This window comes from Octopus bimaculoides, chromosome 13 (assembly GCF_001194135.2).
Source record: "Octopus bimaculoides isolate UCB-OBI-ISO-001 chromosome 13, ASM119413v2, whole genome shotgun sequence".
Classification (NCBI taxonomy): domain Eukaryota; kingdom Metazoa; phylum Mollusca; class Cephalopoda; order Octopoda; family Octopodidae; genus Octopus; species Octopus bimaculoides.
Window position 1 is genome coordinate 44,644,143 of NC_068993.1, and position 11,969 is coordinate 44,656,111.

An 11,969-nucleotide genomic window follows, 5' to 3' on the forward strand; every position below is an offset into this window, starting at 1 on the left:
ATATATATATATATATATATATATATATATATATACATATGTGTGAACATATGTACTCCCACACATATTTATATATGCATGAATACACACATGCACACACACACATATACACTGTTAATAGTTAACACTCATAAATAATAATTAAACCTGTTGAAACCATTTATTTTGAAAAAAGCTAACCTTCCTTTTGATATTACATGCGTTATAAATAAATTTACACAAGTTTTAAAAATTTTTCTTTATTTTAATAAATTTTCTTTATTTTAATAAATTTTGACCAATGCATGAAAAAGTATGTTAAAATCATGATGATAAAATTTATACACATTAGTCTTAGTACCTGCCAAAATTGACTGCATTTATTTCTATCTACATTCAATAATTCTGAATCTTTTTGCTTCATTACTCCATCTTTTTTCTTCTATTTGTCTTCTTTTCATTATCATTATTCTTTTCCCCCTCATTCCTTGCTTCTGTTTCTTTCTAAATTCACATTCTCTATTGTATAGCTCTGTATCCCTCCTTTCCACTTTTCTCTTGTTTGTGCCAACTCTTCTTCCCTCTCTAACTTTTTCTTCTATCCCTGTCTGTATTTCACTATCTGCTCACTTGATTGCCTGTTTCACTTACTGCTGACTAATGGCTATTTCTGTCTGGTTGCCTCTTTCTCTATACAAATCTCTCACTTATTTATCTGACTTCATCTAACCCACTGCTCTATGTTATACTTTCTTTCTATATCTTCCTTCTCTCTCAGCTCTGCTACTACTTCCTCTTTTCATGTTTCTATAATTTGACAGAAAGGGAGAAATCATCAAACCAAAAAGAAGGCACATGATTTGACCCTTTATGATAATGATGTTTGTGTGAGTGTATGAAGTGGGGATTAATCATCATTTAAATGTTGCTTTTTACTTTTCAACACTAATGGATGAGCTGAGTCCGTACTTTGCCATGTTTCCATTTATTGTGACCTTGCATAATGCTTGTCTCTATGAAATACAATGTTTTCAAATTTGATCTCATCAACTTTCTATGATATAACAAGTCTTCCACTATCATAGGCATGTTAAGACTGCTATAGAATGCTCAGCCACTTGTATGTAAATTCTATGGGATAGTGAGTTCTGTTGTTGAAGCGGCAGGAATACTCATTGCATATAACATTTAAGGATGTGTGTGTGGTTGGAGGTATAGTCCGGATCCAACAGAATTATGATTGAAGTTATTCTAGATGTGACTATTTCACAAATATACCACCACCAACATCATTACTATTTCTCTCCTCCTTCTCTCTCTCTCTTTATATGTACTTCTCATTCTCCATTGTACTACTTAAGGATCATTAGAGCTTGTCCATGCTTTCAGTTTCATGATTTTTCATTTGTTAGAGCTTATAATATTTGTAGCGTCAAGCACAATTATTAACAATAAACACTATATAATTGACCTATTAATTAATGACTCGTAGGAACTACAAAGTATATCAAACACTTTATAAGTCAATACTGTATTCTACTGTGTTAGCAGTGCTATTAAATCACTTGTTAAGGTTATCTTGATATAAGAACTGTAGAGATAACCTTAACACATGATATAATTAACTGATTGAATGTGTGACACCACATAAGGTTGACTTTTAAAACATTTATGTGACACAGGAGGATGTTAAATGTGACAATACTTGTGATAATATTTGTTAATAATGTTGTATTATAATAACAAAAAATAGTTGAATCTGTCTTTCTACAAGACGTTGCAGTTACTACTTGCTACTGTTGCTATAAATACTCTTATAAACTATCTCTACCTAGTGTCTACCTACCTGCAGATATATGTCAGTGAAACTTTTAGTAAATGAAAGTATGTTGACTTTCAGCTTTGGTTGTGCACACTGCAATTGAATTTACTAATATTTTATGATTGTTGGTATTGGTATAAGATGTAGACTCCAGCCTGAAAAAACCTGAATAATGTGCTACCAACAGTTCATGAGTCTTTGCATCTTTTAAGTATTGATTGTTTGTCTTTGTGGAATATAAAGTTATATTTGAAGGAACTCCTGATTTTTATCTGAGATTCCTAGCAAATTGGTTTTCTTTCTTCTCCTTAGAATGTTTTGAAGTTACTTCCAAGTGCATTACCTATAATGACACCTTAACTGCTTAAAGAAAAGACTTTCATTCAACTGGTCTTTGAAGCCATAGCATAACACAAGCTTGTACTGCAGTCATTGATATATATATATGCGTGTGTGTAAAATCTCTTTAGAAATTGAACTTAACCCTTTAACTTTCAGATTACTCTGTCAAAAGTAATGCTGATTTATTCACATTGTTTTGAATTGATTATGCATTATCTTGTACCTTCAAGATTTTGATGATGTGATTATTTTTAGAATGACATTGTAGGCTATGTGTGAGAGACTGGATCTAGTCAGATTGAACATAAAACAGGTAGATATTGGAATATTTGGATAGGATATGATCGGTTTAAATTGTGTAACTTCAAACATGTGGTTGATATAAATGCAAATAAAAATATATTTGTGTTTCATTCATAACAGAAGTCTCTTCTGCACATATATAATATATGAACCAGACTACTTGAAGACAAAACTCTAGCTTTGACGTCAGCTGTAGATCAGGCTCATGCACTTTAGAAATGGCTATGAAAGATTCTCAGACATGATTCTAGAAAACTGTGCAGTAGTCTCCATTGAAGTAGCTGGAGAATAATTCTTGACTTTTCAATCAAACTTTTCAAAGATATTATTCTTTTCTCACAGTTATCTTATCACAGTCACAAGTATTATTGCTGTGGGAATTTTTCATAGGATCACATTGGACGTCTCACCTGTGATACTATTTGTTTCATCATCATCATTAATCTCTGGACATTACTGTTTTGAGCCTTAGGACTTGTAGGACTGGTTACCCAGTCTCTATGGTGTATAAGTGACCAAGATCACAACATTCCTCCTGGATGGGATGTCAGTCTGTTGCAGGGTTACTCATTTACAGCTGAGTGGACTGCAACAACGTAAAATGAAGTGTTTTGCTCAACAACACAATGCACCACCTGGTTTGGGAACTGAAACCATGATCTTCAGATCATTAGTGTAACACCCTGTCCATTAGGCAATGTACCTTCACTACTGTTTGTTTCAAGTATAAAAAAAGGTACACTAGCACCTTGAAAGAACTAGTAGGTATTTGTGTACTCCTAGATACATCTACTTGCATCAAGGAATCACTTTTCATGTCTTTCAAACAGAAGTCTTTCTTGTATGATGAGGATGTCCAAACTAGCTTCTCAACCTCATACCGCACAATCATCAGAAATAGATAGTTTGAGCATTATACTGATATCTTCTGGAAAACTATGACACTAGCCTTAGAATCTAAAAATCTTAATTCCCTGCATGGAGAATCTCCATGGCACCTTAAATTTAATGCAAGCAGTTCTGTGTCACAGTATGGTAACAGATACATCAACACTGATAGTACCTTATATGATCAGTTCTGTGTTACAATATGATACATTTGATGTGATCAGTTCTGTTACATTATGATAGTATTTGATATGATTAGTTCTGTGTTACAACATAATAGTATTTGATGTCATCAGTTTGTGTAACAGTATGGTGATTGATACATCTGTTCTGTGTCACAGTAGAATAGTAGATATTAAAGCAGTTATGTGTTGGAAGAGAACAAAAACTGATTATTCAGTTGTGTCTCAATAGAATATGTTACACTCAACAATATGGTAACCAACAAAATAGATGTACATTACAACATTATGGTCATTCTGTCATAAGAATATAGTAACTGAAGATGCGTTTATGTGTTGTTATTGTTTAGTTCAAGATCTTTCTTGATTCCAGCCATTGTTATTCAAATATAATGTAGCTAGGTCTCTATTATCTAAAGTACCCCTTTTTAAAACTCAGTAAGTGTGAGTTGAAGGATATTTGACTGCTCTTTCTAGCAGGTCGAGTGATCCTCATAAAGTTTCACAGTTTGCTGAAGTCGGTGTATCACACAGCTTGTGGTAACTGAAGTAGATGTGTATCACAATAATGTGTTAGCATCATTTTAGTATCCACATTTTTGTACTTGCATGGATGAATGGAGTTTATTGAGGTAGATTTTCTACAGTTGGATGCTCTTCCTGTTGCTAACCTTCACCTGTTTCTAAACACTGTAATATTTACCCATGGTCAGACATGTTTTCACAGAATATTGGAAATGAATGACACTGCTTATATAACAGCAACACTCATTTCGAACAATATCAAGTCAAGGTGCTACAAATATACATACACACACACACACACACACATATAAATATTGAACAATGAGAATGAGTGCTCAGTACTGCAATAGTGGATAAAAATTTTTTATTTGTGGATTAAGGCTACCATTGGTTTCATATTAAGGTAACCCTTAACAGTTGTGAAGCCTATCAGATAGAACATCAGTGTTTGTCTCCATTTTGAATTTAATCCCAAACAGCGATGAACACAAATAAAGTATATATATATATATATATATATATATATATATATATACACCAGTTGAATGACCTGGCATTGCCAGGGTTACTGCTGTTCTTATTCAGATTAGTAAACAGTAAATATAAAGATAGATTCTCATAATTATTTCAAAATATCTATATTTTATTAAAAAATATCCAAACTGTAATAATGATAATAGAATTTCAAACTAAAAATCTGTCAATGTTGAAGCATCTCAGGGTAAACAATATTCATTGTGTAATTTTTTGTTGGTGCTGAAATGAATAAATTGTTGCTGCTTCCAACTCGCAAGCAAGCAACATAGAGTTGGCCATGGTAGAAGCATCAAGTGCAACTACTTTGAGGGATTGACTCTGAGGACTACCTGTTATGATTGTTGCCTGTAGGACATGGGGCTTCATGGAAGTAACAATTAAGCAAGTTCTATTACACAGGTGAGATGGGTCAACGTAACTGAGCACCCAGTTTTAGTGTCAAGTTATGCGGTGGCACCCCAGTGGGTTTAAATGTGTTCAGAAATTCAACAGGGTATTGAACAACCTGATCTTGATCGACTGCTGTCAGTTGATTGAAAAGTCATTTCTGATGTATCTGTTAACTTTTGAAGAAGTTCATGATTGAGTTTATCAACCATTTCATAAGTTGGAGCTAGTGTAACTGTTTCACATAGTTAGTTTACATCAGTTGTAATTGACAGATGAATTAGGAACTACTTTATTCATAAGATTCCTAAGAGAAAGTATCATTTGACCACATGTAATTTCATGTAGCCAAAGTCTTGAGTTGAAGGTTAATAATCCCATTATCAATCTTAAGAAGCTCGTATGATCACCTTGTAGAAGTACTCTGATGTTGCTTGTAAGATGAAGTTATTTCAAGTCTCCAAAGGTACGATTGTTTGAAGCATGCATTGACCTCATCAGCTTTTGATCCTTGGGGGGATAACTGGCAACGTTTGACAAAAATCTTCTGCAAGAAGAACTGTTACTTCTCCCATGAGCGTGCTATAGTTTTTTTATGTCTTGGAGTACCTCTAGAGCTCCACAATGTGATAGTGCACTCATCCCAAACAATGAGGTAAGTTTGATGGAGACTTGTTGCCATTGCTGAGTGTTTGGAAATGTTGCACATTTGAGATTCTTTCATTGCAAGGTTTAGAGGGAACTTGAACATGGAATGAGCAGTTCTTCCTCCATTGAGGAGGGTAGTTGCAATACCAGAAGATGCAACACTGGAAGAAGGTTAAATTTTATTTCCTGCCATTTAGGATTGCAGGTGAAAGTGACAAAGAGATCTGGTTTTCCATATGTCCTGACATATGTCATAGCATCTTGTGTTCGTTTGTGCATATATCGAGGACTACCTGTGAATGATGATTGGAGGATTATAAGTTGCCCTATGTTTTGAATATTAACATCTGTCCTCAGAGTATCTTGGTGATGAACATAATTTCCAGCCCTTAACTTTGTTTGATTGTTACAAATGTAGTGGAGATGCTCACTCACAACTTTAGCATACATGTCAACCAAGTATTGCTGAAATAGATCACGATACATGTATAATTGATTTGATTGTTCTGGTCTTAACATCAGCTGGTAAGAATAGAAGTCATTGATGACACCCTTTTGTTTGTAATTGGCTCTCCTGTTGCAGGTTCAATCTGTGGAGTATTGAAATGATACCCATCTTGTCCATTCCACAGAATGAGAGGATACAACTAAACTAAACTCTTTCAAAATCAGCACGTTTCACTGTTGGGTGGTACAGTCACATACATATACTAAGACAGACACATACAGACATACATTCACGCACACCTCAGGCCTATCTCCGTCCCTCTGTATGTCTGTTTGTCTTTAGATGTATGTGTGTATGTCAGTCATCACAAAAATGTTTGTATACTGACACACATACACTATCACACATACTTCTCAGTCTTTGGCCTAACATACGTAACAAACACACATAAGTATACACTTGCACAGACACACATACATGTGAACATATCATCTATACATATACAAGTACATAAAACATACACATAAATGTGACATTGTGGTGGTGGTGGTATAAAATGTTATTTACAATAGTTGACTTAGAGAAAGATTATAATGTTAAATTTTTGTAATGCAGATATGTAAATGAAAATAAAGTTTATTTGGTAGCCAAAAGATTACTGAATCTTTTGATACCTCAGATGTCAAAATCAGCAACTCAGTTTTCGATTCCATAAGAAACATATGCACACACACAAACTCTCTTTTATATATCAAGATTTGGAAGCATTGGGTGAATTGCACAGCTATTCTGCATTTGAGATTTATCTTATTCTTTTTTAAATTACATACGCAACAAACTTCTTTCAGTTTCCGTCTACCAGATTCAGTCACAAGACTTTGGTTGGCCTAGGGCTATAGTAGAAAACACTTACCCATGCATAGAACCATGTGGCTGGGAAGCTGACTGCCATGTAATGATTGAAGTAATTGTGTGTCACTATAGGATGTGTCACAACAGGATGGTTATCTGATGCAGTAATTGCTTGTATCAAACTAGGATGTTTCATAACAGGATACATCCTATTTAGGAAATATTTCTTATTTGCCCTTAGAACAGGATGTTAACTTGTGGAGAAAGCTTTATTTATTTATTTTGTCATTTGTACATTAATGTTTTAGTTTATTGAATCAGTTCAGCTTTCAGGAACAAAACACATGCACATATAAATATACACATAAGTATACACTTGCACAAACACACATACATGTGAACATATCATCTATACATATATTGTTGTTGTTGGCACTCCGTCGCTTACAACGTCAAGGGTTTCAGTTGATCCGATCAACGGAACAGCCTGCTCATGAAATTAACGTGCAAGTGGCTGAGCACTCCACAGACAAGTGTACCCTTAACATAGTTCTCGGGGATATTCAGCGTGACACAGTGTGACAAGGCTGACCCATTGAATTACAGGCATGACAGAAACAGGAAGTAAGAGAAAGTTGTGGTGGAAGAGTACAGCAGGGTTCGCCACCATCCCCTGCCGGAGCCTCATGGAACTTTAGGTGTTTTTGCTCAATAAACACTCACAACGCCTGGTCTGGGAATCGAAACCGCGATCCTATGACCTCGAGTCCGCTGTCCTAATCACTGGGCCATTGCGCCTCCACTATACATATATAAGTACGTAAAAACATACACATAGATACACACTTAAACACACATAAAGTATAATGTTGGCCTCAGTAGGATTTGAACTCAAAATCTAAGGGGCCAGAAGAAAAACAGCAAAGTATTTCTTCTGATGCCTTAATTCAGCTTATCTGCCATAATAATAATGGTTTCAAATTTTAGCACAAGGCCAGCAACTTCAGGGAGGGGTAAGTCAATTAAGTAGACCCCAGTAGTCAACTGGTACTTATATCAACCCTGAAAGGATAAGTTGACCTTGGAATTGAACTCAGAATGTAAAGACAAATGAAATCCTACTAAGCATTTTGCCCAGCATGTTAATGATTCTGCTAGCACACCGCCTTAAATAATGATAATCCTTTTTACTAAAGGCACATGACCTGAAATTTATGGATAGGGGACTAGTCTATTACATTGATCCCAGTGTTTCGCTGGTACATAATTTATTGACCTCGAAAGGATGAAAGGCAAAGTCAACCACGTCGGAATTTGAACTCAGAATGTGAAAATGGACAAAATACTATTAAGCATTTTGCCCAGTGTGCAAACAATTTTGCCCAGTGTGCAAACAATTTTGCCAGCTCACCGCCTTAATAATAATAACAAAAACAACTACCATTGGCATGCAACACCCACGTTTCAGGAAATGTAGCTGTTTTACATACATTCTTTAAAAAAATTTTTTTTTTTTTGTACTATTTCATGTTAGTTTAGGTGGAGTGTTCTTTTTGTCTTTTTCTTTTGCAAATTGTTAGACATTTGTAAATTGCTGGAGCATGCATTTTCTGATGATTCAATAATTAAATGAAATAATTAACTTAACCTATCTGATGCATTATGTTAATTAGATGTTGTAATTTACATATATATATATTTCTATTCATGTTTTAATTTTGTTTTAAGGTAACACTAACAGAGTTCAGTTGTTTTGTATAGTATTCATTTATGAAATTTAGTTTAAGTGGATTGATGTTACAATAGTGGGTTTTTTTTTTTAATATTTCATTACATTTTAATAAATAATAATTTTGTAAACTTAGATGTATTCTTATTATCAAAGCATGTGAATTTTATGGTTGGATGCTCTTACTACCATTAGCCAACTACTGAACCAGGAAATGGTTGCAGCACTTATATTTAGCTAGGCAAGTTGATTCAAATGAAGTAATGTGTAATGATGGTGTTTTTTGTTCTTTTTTTAATTAGTTGTATTACTATTTATTCTTTTTATTTTATATCCTATTTGCTGAACAATAAGCATTGTTGGTTTCAAGTTTCCCACAAACCAATCACTATAGTTCACTGAATTTAATGATGGCATAGAGAGTGGCAGGGGATTGAGTGTGTGTGTGTAACTCACTCAGAACAAATATACTCAAAATTTTTATCTGAAATTAGTTATTTTCTTTCTTCTTGCTGCTGTTTACATCTTACGGTGATATACTTTGGTGAAAGATATGCTATCTTCATCATCATCTTTTTGTATGTTTTCCATGATAGCATGGGCTGCTAGGTTGACTGGTTTGACAAGATCTGACTAGTCAAATGACTATATTATGCTTCAGTGTCTGCTTTGACATAGTTCTTATGGTTGAATGCCTTCTAACGCCAGCCATTTTACACACACAACATATATGCATATATGTATGTGCAAACATGGTTCTGTAGTTAAGAAGTTCACTTTGCAACCGCAAAGTTTTAGGTTTAGTCTGACACTTTAGGCATGTGTCTCCTGCTATCTCTCCACCCTACCAGTTGACCAAAAGCTTTGTGAGTGGATCTGGAGAATAGAAGAAGCTCACATGAGTGTATGTTCATCCTTGTCTCAGTATTGTATCCTAATTATCAATTGTTACTGACATTTGTTTGCAAACTTTCGTGAAAACGTGTTTGACCATTATGTCGATCATGTTTGAAGGACAAGCGCAAATATTAATATGCGTGAAAATAGATGAGGGTTAGTGACAGGGAGAGTATTTGGTTGTAGGAAAATCTGCCTTAACAGATTTTATGACCCATGCAAGCATGGAAAATTGGTGCAGTAAAATGATGATGATGATGTTGATAATATTGTGTTGCAAAATCTTTATCTTCCAAATTCCATTCACTAGACATTGATTAGCCAACCTGGGGCTATAAAAGAAAATGCTTGTCCAAAGCACCATGCATTGTGATTGAACTTGAAACATCCTGGTTGCAAATCAAACAGATAAAACAACAAACCTATGCTTGAAAGCATTCCCAGGTTGGTGAATTCAATGTTGTTGATGTTCAGCTTGAACTATGTTCATTTATAAGACATTTAGATATTTGACTTTCAATGTACAATGATAGAGCTTACCAAATTAGGCATCTAGTGTGAGTACTACAGCAATTGATATTTGTTTAATGTTTTAGTGCTAAACCTATACCTGCCTGACGTTCCCTTAGATGTTTCTCAATAATATAGTGAAATGTCATAAAAACTAAGACAAACTCCATCCTAACTCTCCTTTTATGCAAGGATGCTTACAAGCTAACCAGAGAATCTTATATGGTGGTTTGACCTATTCTAGGTAGCAGCCAGATGTTCCTCAAATATCAGTTGACCACCAGGATGTCAAAGTTGTTTGACTTTGCAGGCTGGATTGCAGCATAAAGTACATCTTGCTGGTCGGATAGAGAAAATTATTCCTTAAAAAAAACAAAAAAAAACAAAAACAAAAAAACATGCTTAATGTAGGCCAAAATAAACGACTAAATGGTTGAATATACATTATAACTCTGAATGCATGCTAGTAATACATATTTAACAGATTTTTGTTTACAAAATTGAGTTGAGGATCAGATTAATCACTACTTTGGTTTGTATGTTTGACACACTCGATCTTCCATCAGAAGGGAGAACTCATAGGACAATGTAGTCCTAGGTTTACAGTTCCTCAAGAAAATGATGAGATGATCACAGCTAGAAAGTCATTGATCTGACGGATCAGGACTGACAGGGAACTTTAAACAATGATAATAATAATAATATTTTCAAATTTTGGTTCAAGTCCAGCAAATTTAGGGGAGGAGTAGGTTGATTATATTGAACCTGGTACTCATTTGTGACTTATTTTATTGACCCTGAAAGGATGTAAAGCAAAGTTGATGTTGGTGGAATTTGAACGCAGAACGTAAAGTTGGACAAAATACAGCTAAACATTTTGTCTGGATGCTAACCATTCTGCTAGCTCACCACCTTAACAATGATAGCAATAATCCTTTCTACTATAGGCACATGGCCTGAAATTGTGGGGGAGTGGGGCTAGATGATTACATCGACCCCAGTGTTTCTCTGGTACTTAATTTATCAACCCCGAAGGGATGAAAGGTAAAGTCGACATTGGTGGAATTTAGACTCAGAATGTAGTGACTGGCGAAATACCTCTTAGCAGTTTGTCCAGTGTGCTAACGATTCTGCCAGCTTGCTGCTTTAATAATGATAGTAATAATAATAATAATAATTCTTTCTAATTTTGGTACAATATTAATAATAATCCTTCCAACTGTATGCATAAAGCCTGAAATTTTGTGAGTGGAACTCAGTGCTCAACTGGGGCTTACTTTATTGATCCCAAAAGGGTGAAAGATAAAGTCAAATTCAATGGCAGAGGCAATTATAATAACTATAATTTTTTCTGCAATAGGCACAAGGCCTGAAATTTTGGTGGAGGTGGGGCAAGATGATTACATTGATGGAATTTGAACCCAGAACATAAAAGCAGAAAAAATGCCACTAAGCACTCTGTCTAGTGTGTTAATGATCCTACCAGCTCACAGTCTTATCCTTTCTACTATAGGCACAAAACTTGAAATTTTGGTGGAAGGGAATAGTCAATTATGTCGACTCCAGTACTCAACTGGTACTTACTTCATTGACCCTGAGGATGAAATGCAAAACTGACCTCAGTGGCATATACTATAATAATATTAATAACTAGTAGAAATACCCGGCGTTGCCCGGGTTAAAGAGAATAATGAAATCTAAAAACGCCGTCTAGACTACGCATCATCTTTATATATAGAGATGTATATACACACACGCACCCAAACACACGTATATATATGTATATCAATATAAATATATGAAAGTCAATGAAGTTTCGTAAAAGAAGGTGATCATGTACATACTTTCTTGCTGTTGTGATTATAAGACCTCGTTGTAAACAATGTTCCTTGTTTTCCCTTGTGGAGCATATACAAATAG

The 11,969-nt window shown here is 34.7% G+C and overlaps 1 protein-coding gene across 2 annotated transcripts in view; it reads left to right on the plus strand.

Annotated features, from left to right (window-relative positions):
- Positions 1 to 11,969, plus strand: part of LOC106880627 (cilia- and flagella-associated protein 97) — a 50,928-nt gene that overhangs the window by 24,302 nt on the left and 14,657 nt on the right. Inside the window, exon 2 of one of the 2 annotated variants that reach the window (XR_001410765.2) lies at positions 9,850 to 9,983. The exons of the other annotated variant lie outside the window; for it this stretch is intronic. The gene's annotated coding sequence lies outside the window, so the exon portion shown is untranslated. The remainder of the gene's footprint in view (positions 1 to 9,849; positions 9,984 to 11,969) is intronic. 2 annotated transcript variants of the gene reach the window in all.